This window comes from Ursus arctos, unplaced genomic scaffold (genome assembly GCF_023065955.2).
Source record: "Ursus arctos isolate Adak ecotype North America unplaced genomic scaffold, UrsArc2.0 scaffold_5, whole genome shotgun sequence".
In the NCBI taxonomy this organism is placed as follows: domain Eukaryota; kingdom Metazoa; phylum Chordata; class Mammalia; order Carnivora; family Ursidae; genus Ursus; species Ursus arctos.
Genome location: NW_026623067.1, coordinates 56818817 through 56836178, shown reverse-complemented (window position 1 = coordinate 56836178; position 17362 = coordinate 56818817). Strand labels below are relative to the sequence as shown.

General features: G+C 41.1%; 1 long non-coding RNA gene across 4 annotated transcripts in view; it reads left to right on the top strand.

Annotated features, from left to right (window-relative positions):
• The window catches only part of LOC113255237 (uncharacterized), a 90710-nt gene extending 85207 nt beyond the window's left edge, over window positions 1-5503 (top strand). For 3 of the 4 annotated variants that reach the window (XR_008957627.1, XR_008957628.1, XR_003316216.4), the window contains one exon: window positions 4698-5503. This is a non-coding gene — a long non-coding RNA (uncharacterized LOC113255237). The remainder of the gene's footprint in view (window positions 1-4697) is intronic. The other variant, XR_008957626.1, reaches the window with a different exon arrangement.
• Window positions 5504-17362: the final 11859 nt, after the last annotated feature.

Here is a 17362-nt window from a genome sequence, read left to right as displayed (position 1 = left end):
TACAGATGAACAGTCATAATATCAACAACTGGAGAGGTGTCCCATAATCTGGATTTCTGGCTTCAGTGCCAAAGGTTGAGTTGTGTCTGCCCCTTTTCACTGTTTGTGTAGTTCCCACGTGATCAGTGGTATTCATTTATGTGGGCTGCCTGGTGCCTAGAACATCTGTTCTGAAGTTTTAGGTTGTGCAAATCTTCCTGATTCCACACAGCAACCCGGGGGTGAGTGGTAGAGAATTAGCGTGTGAACCAAGTGTGAGACATCTAATACTCATCCATCCAATGGAGATACATAGGGTAAATGCAAGAGCTTTTGTCCCTATGGAGTTGGATGGCACCACTCTCCCAGCACATGGATGTATTTATCAACCCTGGAAGCTCTCTGAACCCTACCTATACTTAAGGGATTTTGTGGAGACTTCATCACATAGTCATGAGCAATTATTAACTCAATCTCCAGCCCATCTCCCTTCTCTGGAAGATAAGGAGTGAGGCTGAAAGTTCCAAGCTTCTAATCATGGCTGATCTTTCTGGTGACCAGTCCCCACCCAGAAGTCCACCAAAAGTCACCTTATTAGAACAAAAGACATTGGTATCACCCAAGAAATTCTAAGGGATTTAGGAACTCTTTGTTAGGAACTGAGGTAAAAAGACCAATACTACAACAGAAGATACTCCTAGCACCCCTATTACTCAAGAGATTATAAGAATTTTAGGACTAACATGTCAGAAACCAGGGGTAGATATATACTATATGTAGTATATATCTATATCTATATAGCTATATATATCTATATATATTATATATATAATATTATACATATATGTGTGAATATATAATATATATAATTATTTTACAAGGATATAGATTCGAAGTAAAAGGATGGAAAAAGATACAGTATACAAAGCAAATGTGGGTGTGGGTATACTAATTTCAGATAAAAGAAAAACTTTAGTAAGGGAGTATTACTAGGTATATGGTGCTGAAAAGATAAATAAAATTAATAACTCTAGCCAAGCTTCAGTAAAAAAAAAAAAAAAGCTTTAATTTTCATTATGACAAAAAGGTCAATTCAACAGGAAGATTCTAAATTGTATGAACTTAACAGCTTTAAAATATGTAAAGCAAAAGTTGATAGACTAAACGGAGAAATAGATAAAAATGCATTATCATAAATGAAGATTTTAGGGGCACCTGGGTGGCTCAAGCAGTTAAGCATCCAACTCTTGATCTCAGCCTAGGTCTTGATCTCAGGGTCGTGAGTTTGAGCCCCGTGTTGGGCTCCACGCTGGGTGTGGAGCCTACTAAATACATACATACATACATACATATTTTAGTATAACTCAGTAACTTATAGAACAAGTAGATCAAAAAAGTCATTAAGGAAACAAGCTTGAACAATATGATCAGACAACTTGACATTGTTGAACATTGCAACAAACAGCTTTAGAACATTTACTTCTCGGGGCTCCTGGGTGGCACAGCTGTTAAGCGTCTGCCTTCGGCTCAGGGCGTGATCCCGGCGTTATGGGATTGAGCCCCACATCAGGCTCTTCTGCTATAAGCCTGCTTCTTCCTCTCCCACTCCCCCTGCTTGTGTTCCCTCTCTCGCTGGCTGTCTCTATCTCTGTCGAATGAATAAATAAAATCTTAAAAAAAAAAAACACATATACTTCTCAAGTACATACGAATGTTTACTGAATACCACATGTTGGGCTGCTAAGTAAGGAGACATCATTATAGATCCTACAGACATTAAAACAAAGTAAGGGTGTATTATGAACAATGTTAAGCCAATAAATTTGACAATTTAGAGGACTGATTTTCAAATATGGAGTAATGTGATCAGACTTTGATTTCAGAAAGATACTCTGGTTGCAGTTTGGAGAATAGGCTAGATGGGGGCAAGACCAGAGGCAGTGAGGATGTTAGGACCCTATTACAACAATCTAGGCAAAGAAAATGATGACCTAGATTAAGAATTGGTGATAGGGAGACTGAAGAAAGAATCCAAACAAAAGAGCAAGTAGGTAAAGCTGAGGGTCAGTGATTATGTGACATTGCAAAATCTTAATTCAAAAAATATTTATTGAGTCCCTACTATATGCCCTAAATTGCTTGGAATAGTCAGCAAGACAGGTATAGTCCCTGTCTTAGTGATAAAGCTTACCTGTGATAGGCACCAGAGCCAGAACTTATATCTAGGAGTCTGAACTTCAGTTCCAAGGCTAGTGTGCTTTCCACCAGATACAACAACCCAGCTTCCCCAGGCACTTGCTTTTGTCTCTTGTACCTAATACCAACATAAACTGTTCTTGTATCTGCCTCTTTGAGATACCATAATGGCCACGTTCTTCCAGGCAGCATTTACTGATTTAAAAATTTTGTAAGTTTAAGCCAAAACCTCATAAATTTCCTTGGTTTGGCTCAAAGTTACATACAGTAGGAGATGGCTATTCCAAAAATCAATATGCTTTCTTTTTTAAATGGAGCTGTGTTCTTTGTCATAGTGTATTTGCAATCTGCTGGGCGTTAGCACCTTCTTCCTGTGATGATAGGGCAGGGTGAGGTTTGGTGAAAATAGCTTCTTCAAACCACTTCAATCATCTTTGTCAAAAGCAAAGGATGTGGGGAGCCTGGCAACCTGGATTCATCTGGTTTCCTTTTAGTTCCTCTTCTGAACTATAGAACTGAATAATGTTGGAGCTAGAAGGAATTGCAGAAACCATTTAATCCAACCCACACATTTTAGAGAGGAAGAATCAAGGCTCAGAGAAGTACGGTGACTTGCAAAGTCACCCAGCTACTTTCAAGTAGACCCAGGACTGTGATCCAGGTCTTTCCAGTGCTCTTTCCTCTAACACCAGCACATCTACACCACAGCATGAGAGCCAGGGCCCTATTCTTAACCTGCTTTGTACTTTGGAAAAATTAAACTTTAGTTTTGCTTCAAATGACCATTTCTGTTTCAAATCCCCCTCTCTGTTTATATCCTGTGTTGGCTCTTTGTTATTGTCTCTGGCTAAAGGGAGGCCAGAACCTGTAGTATACAAAGCAGAAGCAGCAGATAGTATTTGGGGTGATTTCAAGGACCAAGGAAAGGACCTCCTTTTTCCCACCTCCTTTTAGGTACCAGAAATTTTTAAAACACAAAAACTTTTCATTTTACAAGAAGAACCAAGGTCCATGGTGCACACCCCCCTGGGAAGGAAACTGTGATGGCTTCAGTCGACGCTGAATAGCAAATAATTGGTATTGGATCCCCTCCCAGATACTTTTTTTTGATAGAACAGAAGATGTTGCAAAAGGGTACTAAGATCCTTAGGAAGCACAGAGAGCAGCTGACTGTACTAGAAGAAGGGAATAGAAGGGACACGTGTGCGTGCGTGCATGTGTGCATGTACGCACACAGGTATTGTGGGGGTGGAAGTAGGAGCTTTGAAAGACAAACTTTATCTACAGTGACAACTCTATATCCCAGCTTGGTCCTGCCTTGATCCTGTCTGTCAGACTGACATGCTTGTATCCTTATCCTGGGCCAGCATATCTGAAACACTTCCATCCAAGGTGCCAACAAGGAATGTGGGGGAGAGGAATGTCTTCAAGCCAGTGAGCACCCAAACAATGTGCATCAGAGATGAATCCCATACTGACAGAAGCTAAGCCCTGTGATTGGTTGTTATAGGAGGTGTCGTGAAAATTCTCTGTGCAGTGGTTTTTAGGGCAGTGAAACTAGTCTGTATGATGATATAAAAATAGACCGCCGAGAGTGAAACCTAATGTAAACTATGGACTTTGGGTGACAATGCAATGATGTGTCAATGTAGGTTCAGTATTTGTCAAAAATGGACCACTCTGGGGCGGGGTTGGGGGGAATGTTGATAATGGAGGAGGCTGTGTGTGTGTGTGTGAGAAATATCCGTACTTTCCACTCAATTTTGAGGTAGACCCAAAACTGCTCTTAAAAAATAGTCCGTTAAAAAAATTCTTAGTTCACAGAGACTAGTGGATGACTGGAAATTCCTACAAGGGGGCACAAAGTAGAGGTAGCTGGGCAGGGTGCACAGAGGCTAATACGAAAACAAGGAAATCTAGGCTCTCCTTCTAACTCTGGCACTAACTGTGGGGACTTGATCTCTATTTCCTCAACTGTAAAATGAGGATGGGCTTGGGAACCCACAGTTGCATTCTAATTTTATGGTCTTCAATAAAGATTATTTTCTAGATTTTGTCTTCTTGGGAGAAATACTGTGCCTTAGAATAAAGGAGTAACTAAGCACAAGGAAAAGATTCTTTTTCTCAGTTGAGACCCTCAGGGCTCCCTCAGGTTTTGTTGGCTGAGTCTAGAAAAATTGCCATGATCCAGCCAAGGTTTTGCCCTCATCCAAGTAAGCCTGTGCACTCTGACGCCTACTCAGAGTAGGCGTCGGGGCTCCTAACCGAGGGATAGAATCTCTTCTGCACCTCCCACAAGCTGGCCTCTTACCCAGAAGGATCATTATCTTCCTTGGAAGAGCTTAGCCATCAGCCCAAGCCCAGGAACCTGACAGGGGGTGGGGTGCTTAGAGTCAGGCCACAAGGCCGTTTTATCTCATGTGTGTTTGGTTGTTCTTCCCTTCCCTTCTCACTAGGCCTATTCAGGGCACCATCCCTGGGTCAGCATGAGCTTCAGAGATGTGTTTATCTTTCTTTTGCAGCTCCTAGCAGACAGTGATTGCACCCGAAGCACTGTTATTTGTAACATCAGCTGGTGATTCCCAACTCTATCAGCTTCTGCCCTGGAACTCATGCTTGCACTCCGTTCTCTTGTCATATTCCAGGCCTTCAGTGTCTTCAAGAGAGCGGTAAGCACCAGTCTGGATGCCTGCTGGGTTGGGACCTTAGGACCACAGCTCCCGTACTCCCTTTAAATTCAGATAAATATTTGTGCATCTCATCTACCATATGTGTTTGGTAGATCTAGAACCCAGGGAACTTCTAGTCTTTAATCAGAAAAAGCATCTGATGAAGTCAGGTAAGCTCTCAGGGTTTCCCTCTTGCTTATCCAGCAAAACAGAAAACCCCGACCCTCTATTCTGGACTGTAGACAGGCATAGATGTCTCTGTCTTGACTAGTTCCTGCTGCCTTGCTGCAGGGACAAGTCCTTCCATTTAGTACCTCTGGTAATTGAAGGAGAATTTATTTCTCTTGGTCTCTCTCCTTTCAAGCCACTGCCCACATCTTTCTTCTTCACAGTGTTTTTGTATTTCTTCTCTTCTTCAGAATTCAGCTCCCTTCCCTCTGACCCTTTTTGCACTGCCAAAGCACATACCTTATGGGCTGGTCCTGGGATGTATGAGATGAGTGATAGAGATTCAAGGAATATAAGTCAGACCAGAGTATGCGAAGCAACCCCCCCACCCAACCATACATGTATAGTGCATCCATCCCCCTGGGTTAGCACTGACAGCGGCCTTGGCATATGTCAGTGACTGAATCCTCAGATGAAGGGCTGCCCAGGCTCTTTCCTCACTCCTCTGGGAGAGTTTCCTGCAGAATCAGGGAACCAAGCTGAGGACAGGCTGCACAGGTTTACCCAGGGTCTTTTCTGGGAATCCATAGTTTGGCATCTCAATGTTGAAAAGCACCCAATTACTTGGAAAAGAGTAAATGCATCCAGAGCTGAGGGCAATGATTTACTGTGCACATAAAAATAAGAAGAGCAATTCCATGGTAAGGAAAGACTCCCCTTCCAGGGAGCTGGCTGGGCCCTCCCACTCTAGTACTTGTTCTCTGCTGAGCAGTAGCTGGTGCCTGGGCCCTGGTGAAAGTGGCAGGCCTCTGGTGGTACAGCCCTGAGCACTAGATGAATCTGTGCAGAAGGGGCCCATGTTTCCGTTTGGTCACTTTCTTCTCCACTCTCTTCTGTGTCATGGGAAAGACAAGGCCTGTGGCAGGAACTGCAGGAGATGAAAATCCATTTAGAAAGGAGCCGGTAGGTATGTGTGTTGTATGTGTGCCTGTGTTATGTGAAAGTCTGTGGTATGTGTCTGTGCATCTGCCTGCCATGGGGATACTTAACATCCATAGCTTTTATTTTAGGGCAGTGGAATGTAGCAAAAACATTCTTTGGGTCTGTTTCTGCATTTTTTTTTTTTCGGTTTGCTTGTTCATTTTGTTTTGTAGATTCCACATATAAGTGAAATCATAATGTATTTGTCTTTCTCTGACTTATTTCACTTAGCACAATATCCTTTAGGTCCATCCATGTTGTCAGAAATGGCAGGATCTCATTCCTTTTTATGACTAATACTCCATTGTATGTATGTATGTATGTGTATAAATATATATCTCTCTAGATATCTAGATATGTAGATAAATATCTCACATTTTCTTTATGCAGTTGCCTATTGAGGGACACTTAGTTTGCATCCATATCTTGGCTATTGTAAATAATGTTGCAGTAAACATAGGGGTTCATGTATCTTTTCAGATTAGTATTTTTGTTTTCTCTGGGTAAAGACCCACTAGTGAAATTCCTGGATCATATGGTATTTCTATTTTAAGTTTTTTTGAAGAACCTCCCTACTGTTTTCCACAATGGCTGCGCCAGTTTGCTCTCCCACCAGCAGTGCATGAGCATTTTCTTTTCTCCACATCCTCTCCAACACTTGTTGTTTCTTATGTTTTTGATTTTAGCCATTCTGACAGGTAAGAGGTGATAACTCATTTTGGTTTTGATTTACATTTCCCTGATGATGAGTGATGTCGAGCATCTTTTCATGTGTCTGTTGCCCATCTGTATGTCTTCTTTGGAGAAGTGTCTTTTCACATCCTCTGCCCATTTTTTAATTGGATTGTCTGGGGTTTTTGGGTTGAGTGGTATAAGTTCTTTATATATTTTGGATATGAATCTCTTATTGGATATGTCCTTTGCAAATATCTTCTCCTATTCACTAGGTTTTCTTTTTGTTTTATTGATTTCCTTCACTGCAGAGGATTTCTCAGTGTTTATTTTTGCTTTTGTTTCTCTTCCATGAAAGGACACATCTAGAAAAATGTTGCTAAGGTGTATGTCAAAGAGATGACTGCCTCTGTTTTCTTCTAAAAGTTTTATGGTTTCAGGTCTTACACTTAGGTCTTTAATCCATTTTAAGTTTATTCTTGTGTGCAGTGTAAGAAAGTGGTCCAGTTTTATCCAGTTTCATTCTTTGGCATGTAGCTGTCCAGTTTTCCTAACACCATTTGTTGAAGAGACTGTCTTTTCCCCACTGTTACATTCTTGCCTTCTTCGTTGTTCATTAATTGACCATATAAGCATTGGTTTATTTTGGGGCTCTGGATTCCATTGAGCTATGTGTCTATATTTGTACTAGTACCATACTGTTTTTATTACTATAGGTTTATAGTATAACTTGAAATCTGGGATTGTGATACCTCCAGCTTTGTTCTTTCTCAAGATAATTTTGGCTATTCAGGATCTTTTATGGTTTCATACAAATTTTGGTATTAATTGTTCTAGTTCTGTGAAAAATACTATTGGTATTTGGTAGGGATTGCAGCATTGGACCTGTAGGCTGCTTTGGGTAGTATGGACATTTTAACAATATTAATTCCTTCAGCCCGTGAACATGGTATATTTTCCCATTTGTTTGTGTCATCTTCAATTTCTTTCATCATTGTTTTATAGTTTTCAGAGTGCAGGTCTTTCACCTCCTTGGTTAAGTCAATTCCTAGGTATCTTATTCTTTTTGGTACAATTGCGGGACTCTGGAACTTTATTTCCTTCCCACTCCAGTACTGCTCAGGATAAAAATTGGAAGCTGTTTCCAAGGTTTGAGCACTCAAGTTGGAAACCACTCCTCTACTTGCCTTCAGTAGCACCTGAAATTTTCACTATTAATCTCTTAAGATTAAAGTATTTCCCTGTAGGGGCGCCTGGGTGGCTCAGTTGGTTAAGTGTCTACCTTCAGCTCAGATCATGATCCCAAAGTCCTGGGATTGAGCCCCACGTTGGGCTCCTTGCTCAGCATGGAGCCTGCTTCTCCCTCTCCATCTGCTCCTTCGCCCCTGCCCATTCGCTCTCCTGCTCTCTCTCTCAAATAAATAAAATCTTTTTTTTAAAAAAAAAGACTTTTCCCTGTAAAACCACTGTTTTCTGAACTGTTACATAGGGCAGGGGCAATATATTGACTGGACAAGGAACAGTCATAATTATTTTCACATTGTAGTTACTTCTCAGACCTAGTCAGGACATAGAGCAAGTTCATTTTGATGTTTAGAAGAGAAAAGAAGCACGATGTGGTAGAAAGAGGCTGAAATTTAAAGTCAGGAGACCTGCATCTATTAATAACTCATGGTCTTGAATAAATAGCTTACCTTTATAACCTCATCTGTAAAATGAAATGCCAGCTGTTTTTCTCAGAATGGTTGTGAGAGTCAAAAGAGAGTGCATGTGAAAGAACTTTTAAAGTTGTAAGTCCTATAAAAATCTAAGTTATTACAATATTTCAATTTGCAAGACATAGCTCCTTCCTTTTGCTAAGTGGTCCTTTGAAGGCACTGGGCCTGCAATTCAGGTTTGTACCACTAGAGGGATGGTGTTGTCTATTAGCCTGCAAAAACCAACTATTGTACACTTCCTTAGGCACTTCAAGCTGATGTCCAACAGCAGTTCCCTAGAGGTTTCCATGCAAGCTAAAACCCCAGGCTTGGATAATGGCCCCTTCAAAATAAATGTGAACTTCATTTGCTCTACATCAGGACCTGGAACTAACTCCATACTTCTTTTTAGAGCCTTCCAGTCTCTGAAAGAGCCCAAGAATAAATGTTTCTAATAAATCAAGTAGTTGGCTCTGCCTGATGTCATTTTGATAAATTGAGTATTCTCACAGCCTGAGAACGAGGCTACTGGTTACGTCTTGCTCTTGGTTTCACAAAGAAACCAATCTTGCTCACCATCTTAGGTGAGCATGCAGTATGCTACACTTCAGGGTTTATTGAGTACATCCAAAATGGTCCAGTCTACAGTGATTAGTCCAAAAGGCAGCATCACAGGTAGGCTCATCGTCTGTCTACTTAGCAACGTTTGTATCTCATTTTGGAGGAGAAAACTTGTTAATGTGTACAGGCAATAAACCCTGAAACCCGTGCCTCATGTAGTTTGGCTTTAACAGCAGAAAATGAAAAACAGCTTTCCAGCTAATTGAGTGAAGGCAGGACTCATAAAACTTGTGAGTGTTCAGAATCACAGGGTCAGATTCCAATACAGAGATACACGCAGAAGACATTGTAGCTTCTCCTTTTACCAGCTGTGGTGCCAGCCATGTGTACGTACTAACACAGTTCGGTAATCTTCCACTCCATTCTCCCGTTTTCCTTCCTTACCACATTTCAATGCTACACTATCTCCAAAGAGTTGGGGATAGAGGTGCCAGTTTTCTCCAGTCTCATTCCTGCTTGAGTGTTAGAGACTGAAGCAGCGGGCTCCTGAGGCGTGAGCAAGGCTTGGGTTACGTTGAAATGGCAACCACATATTAATCTTCTAAGAGATGTCTCATGGGTCATGATCTAAATGTAAAGCTAGAATTTGTGGGGCTGAGCTCCCTAAGCTAGGAATCCTCTACCAAGCTTCTCGATTTCTAATGCATATCTGTAGAGCAGAGATGGATACCCTAATTGTTTTACATTTCAGTATTATTTTTGCTCTTGAGATTGTGTCTTTTGTATTTGCAATAGTAGATAGAATAATGCATTGCTGTGTGTCTCTTCCCAACTCTGTATTCGGTGATATCATATTGGTAACTTGAAATTGGCCATGATGGAGATATTTCTACCACAGAAATCAGCAAATATTACCAATTAGTGCCCCTTTTTATCCCAGGGAGCTGGTCGTTAAACATTTTTCAGCATACCACTATATGAGGGCATAGAGCAGGGAGAGGTAATCCAACCTGGAGGTGGTAGGTGTGGAGAGATGATCAGAGACGGTGTCGCATCTGCCACTAGCTGTTCGGCCATACTTATTCTTAGCTTTGCTCTTAAACAGCCACTCTTTATGGTGGCAGTTTGCTTAACTAAGAAACAATTAAAAACTCCAGATATCCCAGCCTCCCTTAAGGTTGGAGCCACAGGATTCAGTTCTGCTCAGTGAGGCAGAAGTAGAAATCTACTGGGAAAGGTCTTGCTTCTCAATGTGGGCACCACCCCTTCCTGATTATTTTTGCTCCTTCTTCATCTTTCCTGCAATGATGATTGGAGTTGGAACAGCCATCTTTTACCACAGAGGAACCGTGAGGCTGAAACATTTCAAGAATGGCCAGGCAAAGAGCGAGAGAGCAGGGACCTGGATGACAGTGTGGAGCTGGCAGGCCCCTGAACTTCCCCCTTCTGGATTTCTTCTTAGGTGAAAAATAATCCCTATTTGGTTCAACTCCTCAGCTGGGTCCCTTTACGTGTAGCCAAATGCAGTCCCTTATTAAGAAAGAAGCCTTCCCTTAAGAAGTGATGTTTGTGCTGATTTGATGGGAAGAGCATCTAAATGGAGCTGCTAAACGTCAGCTAAATGGAGCATTTACTAAATGCCAAGTAAGCAGGTTCCCTGTGTTGCACAGCTCTCAGATTTGTACCCCCTGAGCACTTGACTTCTCCCTCCTAAAAATGCCTGGAATTGGCAGGTGAAAGGGAAGACAACGACGAGGTTGCTAAGGCAATCACAGTTTTGTTTTCTCCCTAGGGGTATCATTTCATGGATTCATGGCAGTGGGGACGGGCTCCCATAGGGCAGGCTGGAAGATGAAATCAGGCTGAAACCAACCACCCCGGCACAGTAAGGAGCAACCTCTCTTCCTTCCTCTCCCTACCTAGTCCACCTACAACTTTCTAATCTTATTTCCACATTCTCAGCCCCCAGGCCCCCAGGCAAACTAGCCCACCCTTTCCTGCTTGCTACAGAAGAGAGAGCCTTTTGAATTCAAGTACAGAAAATCCTCATATTAAAAAAAAAAAAAAAAGACTTCAACTGGTTGCTAGGGTTTTGTGTATCCTGCTACAGAGCTCTCCTAGGAAAGAGACTTGTCTCTATAGAAACTGCCACGTCACAGGAGCTCTGAACAGCAGCTCTGAGACCAGTGTCTCTTCCAGAACAGCCTTCCCATCAAAGCCTCTCTCACAGAGATGAGTGCCTGGGGACTGGGGAGGGAGAGGACCCTGGAGTCATTGGTGGCTTTAAATGGATCTCTTTCTCTTTTTTTCCTTTTCCCTTCCTTCATACTTGCAAACAAATGGAGGAGGTATTTCTAATCATAAAGACCATTTCTCCCTGTATCTCCACTTTTCTTCTTACCCATGGGAAGATTAGGCTTCTTCCACACCCGTTTATCTAAAACTGGAACAGAATGGCAGCTTAGAGGTGGTGCATTTCCCCCTGAGGAACACTCAGGGACCGCATCTTGTTTATGAGGACTCAGCTCTATCTCAGGCCTGCATCGCAGAAAGCCCTCGAGTCAACCCAAGCAAGTTCAAGCTGAGGGAGTTTGGAGTGTGTGGGACCCTCTTCTGTATCTTAGGAATTCAAGGTCATCTAAGCAAAATTATCATCCTCCTACACTAAAATATAAGTAGCTCTTGCCTTACACATAGGGTGATCGTATAGTTTACCACACAAATCAGGACATTTATGAGAGGAGCTCTTAATAATTACAGTGGGACTATAGCCACATACCATGAAGGTCTGGACTTGGGCCACTCCGCTTAATACTTGGAAATATGTGCTTTACAAACACTATACTGAGGAAATGACTTCCTGTACCCCATTCCCCCCTGAAGGCCCTGCTGCTCCTAAAAATGGAGAAATTTGGGAAATTGGAAGCGTTTGAAAACCAGGTGGGCTCAGACGTAAAAAAAGAAATGACATTGTTGAAGGATTAGAAAATAGATTTTTCAAGAAGAAAGACTTTTGTATATGAAATATTTCATACAAATAAATCTGAGGATAAATACATACCAGCATCTCCACACACCCTCAATCAACATGTGTCTTTCTCAATCTTTTTAGCCATTGTCTCGCCAGTGTCGTTCAGAACTAAGTCATTCTTACGTCTGGCTCCTCGTGCTCTGTTCACAGTGAGGCTTTTGTCTCTTCAAAAATTTCAGGCTGACTTGATGAAGACAGACAGATTGACTGTAGATCACCTTAGGCCTGTGTGTGAGGGAGGTGCCAGAGCTGCAAAATGGAGGGAGCTTAGCTTCTTCAGAATATGTTATAAAAATCTCTAAGACAAATCCCCCTACCGTGTTCCTTTTTCTCTGGCCTGTTCGTACGTCTTAGTTTTTCTCAGCAAACTTTGGAATCAGTGAGTCACTTCTTAGAATTTTTTTCTTCAAGTATTGTTTTGAGGTAATAACATAAAGGTTAACTTAGGGGAAAATGGTATCTTTATGTTGTAAGTCTGTTTTCCTATGCAAGAAATTAATTTACCTTTCCATTTTGTCTTTTGTGTTGTTGTTGTTGTTGTTTTTTAATACAAGTTTTCAGACCACAACCCTGGACAATCTGATTTAGTATATTTGGAGCTGGAACAGTGGAAAGAGCTCAGGGTACTGGAAGAGAGCCTAAGGGCTCAAAAGACAAGCTTAGCACACTTTATTTCACATCCTTAGATTACAGATCATTTCACATCCCTGTCTGCCTCACATCCCGAAATTGGGATGCAAATATTTTTCCTCAGTTGCAGTATTAATAATAATGGGTAACACAGCCTTTTATGTGTTGAACCAGGAACCTGGCCAAGAGTGCTGCTGTGGACAGAGACTGGGCTTAAGGTCCAGTGGCACAGGTTAGAAGTCTATAGCTTCACTGCTCACCTGCTCCATGAGCTTGGAAAACTTGACTTATTTTTCTGTTTTTTTTTTCCCCACCATCTTTAATGTGGACTAATACTTCTTTTTTTTTTAATTATTTTTATTATGTTAGTCACCATACAGTACATCCTTAGTTTTTGATGTAATGTTCCATGATTCATTAGTTGTGTATAACACCTAGTGCACCATGCAATATGTGCCCTCCTTAATACCCATCACCGGCCTATCCCAATCCCCAACCCCCCTCTCCTCTGAAGCCCTCAGTTTGTTTCCCAGAGTCCATAGTCTCTCATGTTTCATTCCCCCTTCTGTTTACCCCCCTTCATTCTTCCCTTCCTTCTCCTACCGATCTTCCTGCTATTTCTTATGCTCCATAAATAAGTGAAACCATATGATAATTGTCTTTCTCTGCTTGACTTATTTCACTTAGCATAATCTCCCCCAGTCCCGTCCATGTTGCTGTAAATGTCGTGTAATCATTCTTTCTGATGGCTGAGTAATATTCCATTGTATATATGGACCACATCTTCTTAATCCAGTCATCTGTTGAAGGGCATCTCGGCTCCTTCCACAATTTAGCTATTGTGGACAATGCTGCTATGAACATTGGGGTGCATATGGCCCTTCTCTTCACTATGTCTGTATCTTTGGGGTAAATACCCAGTAGTGCAATTGCTGGATCAGAGGGTAGCTCAATTTTTAACTTTTTAAGGGACCTCCACACTGTTTTCCAAAGCGGCTGTACCAACTTGCATTCCCTTTCTCCACATCCTCTCCAACAATTGTTGTTTCTTGCCTTGTCAATTTTTGCCATTCTAACTGGTGTAAGGTGGTATCTCAATGTGGTTTTGATTTGAATTTCCCTGGTGGCTAATGATTTTGAACATTTTTTCATGTGTCTATTAGCCATTTGTATGTCTTCATTGGAAAAGTGTCTGTTCATATCTTCTGCCCATTTTTTTTATTTGATTATTTGTTTCTCGTGTATTGAGTTTGGGAAGTTCTTTGTAGATCTTGGATACCAGTCTTTTATCTGTAGTGTCATTTGCAAATATCTTCTCCCATTCCATGAGCTGCCTCTTAGTTTTTTTGACTGTTTCCTTGGCTGTGCAGAAGCTTTTTATCTTGGTGAAGTCCCATAAATTCATTTTATCTTTTGTTTCTCTTGCCTTTGGAGATGTGTCATGAAAAAAGTTGCTGTGGCCGATGTCAAAGAGGTTGTAGCCTATGTTCTCCTCTAGGATTTTGATGGATTCCTGTCTCACATTGAGGTCTTTCATCCATTTGGAGTTTATCTTTGTGTATGGTGTGAGAGAGTGGTCGAGTTTCATTCTTTTGCATATAGCTGTCCAATTTTCCCAGCACCATTTATTGAAGAGACTGTCTTTTTTCCACCGGATGTTTTTTCCTGCTTTGTCAAAGATTAGTTGCCGAAAGAGCCAAGGGTCCATTTCTGGGTTCTCTGTTCCGTTCCATTGGTCTGTGTGTCTGTTTTTTGTGCCAGTACCATGCTGTCTTTGTGATCACAGCTTTGTAGTATAGCTTGAAATCTGGCAACGTGATGCCCCCAGCTTCGTTTTTCCTTTTCACCATTTCCTTGGCGATTCAGGGCCTTTTCTGGCTCCACACAAATTTAAGGGCTGTTTGTTCCAGCTCTTTGAAAAATGTCATTGGTATTTTGATCGGGATGGCATTGAAAGTGTAGATTACTCTGGGTAGCATAGACATTTTAACTATGTTAATTCTTCTGATCCATGAGCATGAAATATTTTTCCATCTTTTTGTGTCTTCTTCAGTGTCTTTCAGGAATGATCTGTAGTTTCTAGAATATAGATCCTTTACCTCTCTGGTTAAGTTAATTCCGAGATAACGTATGATTTTTGATGCTATTGTAAATGGAACGGATTCCCTAATTTCTCTTTCTTCAGTCTCACTGTTCGTGTATAGAAGCGCAACTGATTTCTGAGCATTGATTTTGTATCCTGCCACATTACTGAATTGCTCTATAAGTTCTAATAATTTGGGGGTGGAGTCTTTGGGTTTTCCATATAGAGTATCACGTCATCTGCGAAGAGAGACAGTTTGACTTCTTCTTTGCCGATTTGGATACCTTTTATCCCTTTTTGTTGTCTGATTGCTGTTGCAAGGACTTCTAGTACCATGTTGAATAATAATGGCTAGAGTGGGCATCCTTGTCGTGTTCCTGATCTTAAGGGAAAGGCTTTCAGTTTTTCCCCATTGTGAACGATATTCGCTGTAGGCTTTTCGTAGATAGTTTTTATGAAATTGAGGAATGCATTCTCTATACCTACACTCTGAAGGGTTTTAATCAGGAGAGAATGCTGTATTTTGTCAAATGCTTTTTCTGCATCAATTGAGAGGATCATATGGTTCCTGAGTCTTTTCTTGTTGATATGATCTGTCACACTGATGGATTTGCGAATGTTGAACCACGCTTGCATCCCAGGGATGAATCCCACTTGGTCTTGATGGATGATCCTTTTAATGTACTGTTGCATCCTATTAGCTAGGATCTTGTTGAGAATTTTGGCGTTCATATTCATCAGGGATATCGGTCTGTAATTCTCCTTTTTGATGGGGTCTTTGCCTGGTTTGGGGTTCAAGGTAATATTGGCCTCATAGAATGAGTTTGGTAGTTTTCTTTAATAATAGTCATGAAAAGAAAGATGTTTTCACTGGCTCCCACCACAAAGCTCACCCTTCCTTCCTAGCTTCCCAGCCCATTCCAGAATGGTATAAGAAAAAGGAGAATTTTGCATCAAATAACATTGGAATTTTTGTTTGCTAAAAACTAAATGTGAACTTTTGACAGCTTCCCAGTGGCCACTTCAACCACCCCCAGCTGCCACTAGAATAGGATCCTTCTGTGGCTTCCTATAAACATTGCACAGTCGACATTAAATAAAGGTATTTTTATAATTTAAAAAAAAAGTGATGACTCATTTCCCTAGAGCAACAGCCCTCCTTAGGCTTGAGAGTAGGGGTTGAGGTGGGGAGTACAGCATAGCCCTTGTTAATGTATTTAAAACTTTTTAGTGAAAAAGCTTCCTTTTACTACAATGTCATTAACACTGTCCCCAAACTTTGATGAAAACAGGGACTTGAACCACACTATGTATCAAAAGCATGGACAAATTATGCCAGCTTGCTGGAGCTCAAACATAGTTTATTTGTTGAGTCCTAATGCTAACTTTTAAAAAATAAACTGTTTTAAATTGGAACAAAACCTACTTAATAATAAAATAAGACAGAAGCATTAAAATATTCTTTGAAAGGCAGGAATGCATTACTCAAGTTTCTATACTTAAATCTTAATTTTTTCCTTAAATTCACATGTATTTTGTTATAAGTTGGGTGCTGGTATATTGTACTTACCGTCTAGCACTAAGTATTTGTCTAAAGACTTTTATGTGAAATAACTCATTAAATATACCAGTGACTCTAGATGTAGGTAGGATATTATCCCCATGCTACAGATAGGAAAATCTAGGCTCAGAGAGGTCACGTACTAGTAAGTAAGTGAGCCAGGAGTCAGACCTGGGCTGTCCGGCCCTCAGGTGTGTGCTCTGCCCACCACATAGAGAAGTCACCTCTGTCAAATCAGTGTTCTTAGCTTTGACCTTATAGTGCCCTGGCCCGGGTCTCCAGAGAAGGAAAGGAGGGTGGCTGTGCAGGGCAGGAAACACGCAAAGTCAGGACCCAGAAGAACTACACTTGGCCAACGCAGGCAAGACACTGAAGCCTAGCCGGGTCTTAGGTTTTCTGTTCTTAAGCAAAATGCTTGCCTACCTGGGCTCACACACTTACTGTAAAGACAAAGTTTGTGAGGGAGTTAACTAAGATATAAACTCGGTATACATCAAGTATTATTTCTTCCCAAAGTTAAAATTCCCAAAGACCTGAATTTCAGTGGAAAGGTTGCTAAAATAAATCACAAACCTTGTTGTCTTCTCTAGTTTATTTTGAAATTTTTTGATCTATTGAAATGTAGTTAACATACAGTGTATATTAGTTTCAGGTGTACAGTACAGTGATTCAACAACTCTATGCATTACTCAGTGCTCATGACAGGAAGTGTACTCCTCAGTCCCCTTTATCTATTTCATCTATCCCCCTACCCCACTCCCCTCTGACAACCAGCAGTTTGTTTTCTGTATTTGAGAGTCTGGTTTTTGTTTGTCTCCCCCCGCCCCCCGCCCTTTGTTCATTTGTTTTATTTCTTACATTCCACATGTGAGTGAGGTCATAGGGTGTTTGGCTTTCTCTGTCTGGCTTGTTTCACTTGGCATTATACCTTCTGGGTCTCTCCATGTTGCTGCAAATGGCAAGATCTCATTCTTCTTTACGGCTGAGTAACATTCCATTGTATATATATATACCACATCTTCTTTTTCCATTCATCTGTCAGTGGACACTTAGGCTGCTTCCATATTTTGGCTCTTGTAAATGATGCTGCAGTAAATGTAGGGGTACATATACCTTTTTGAATTAGTGTTTTCA